This window comes from Aplysia californica, unplaced genomic scaffold (genome assembly GCF_000002075.1).
Source record: "Aplysia californica isolate F4 #8 unplaced genomic scaffold, AplCal3.0 scaffold00276, whole genome shotgun sequence".
In the NCBI taxonomy this organism is placed as follows: domain Eukaryota; kingdom Metazoa; phylum Mollusca; class Gastropoda; order Aplysiida; family Aplysiidae; genus Aplysia; species Aplysia californica.
Window position 1 is genome coordinate 427605 of NW_004797546.1, and position 1126 is coordinate 428730.

General features: G+C 44.8%; 1 protein-coding gene across 1 annotated transcript in view; it reads right to left on the reverse strand.

Annotated features, from left to right (window-relative positions):
• The window catches only part of LOC101862807 (RING finger and SPRY domain-containing protein 1), an 85040-nt gene that overhangs the window by 49493 nt on the left and 34421 nt on the right, over positions 1–1126 (reverse strand). The gene's annotated exons all lie outside the window — the stretch shown is intronic.

Below are 1126 nucleotides of genomic sequence, written 5' to 3' on the forward strand. Positions count from 1 at the left end.
TACACAAACACACACACACACACACACACACACACACACACACACACACACACACGCACGCACGCGCGCGCGCGCACACACACACACACACTCACACCTTACTCAATGACGACCGGGTGTCGGAGTGTCGTAGTGAGGGGGGTCGGCGCATAGAACTATAGTCTCAGGAGCGGACAGCCCTGGATCAAATCCCCAACTGGGCGATCTTGACCTCGGGTAATTTTGTAGGGACTTTTCAATACCCTCACTCCCAAACTACATGCCGGTCCTATATAATATTGTGAGATGGTTGTTAAATTTTGAGGTCCCGCCTCTTTAAATAACCTAGCAGTACTGACAGGGGCTTTAAAAGACATGCACTTACTTTACAGAAATACAATGCTCTTCATAAAACACCACTCTCGGGTCACGTTTAGCCTTAGTTTTAGCAAGAGTTTGACGGCACTTGGCAACACAATAAGGTCATTTAAGTGCCGAAAAATAGATGTGTTACTAGAGAGTAACATACACAAAAAAGAAGGAGGAGAGATAAGGACGATAGATGTTTGATAGGAAAGGAAAAACCACACCACAGCATCCGCCAACCACACACTAGCCTTAGTTTTAGTAACAGTTTTACTACGACACTAGCATAACAAATAGAATATAAGTGCCGACGATAAGAAGCGTTACTAGAGAGTGACAAAGAAAAGGAGGAGAGATAAGAACCCTTGATCTTGATACACACAATAACGAGGAAACCCAGTCAGCAGAGCATCCACCAACCACTCACTCGGGTCATGTAAATCAAAACGACAAAGGAACGGCAACTGACGACGCAAATGAGTGGACAATTAACTCGTATGGTATGGGCGACAGGAAGCGCCCTCTTCATGACCTGCTTTTTTGGGGGGGGGGGGTTAAAGAGGAGAGGGAAAGAGGGGGAGAAATATGTAGAGTGAAAAGGGCACTAAGAAAAACAGAGGAAGATAGACAGATAGACAGATAGACAGATAGACAGATAGATAGATAGATAGATAGAGAGAAGGAGGGGGGGTTGATACATAAATCAATAGGTAGATGTAAAGAGAAAGAAAGAGAGAGAGATAGAGAGAGATAGAGATAGAGAGAGAGAGAGAGAGAGGGG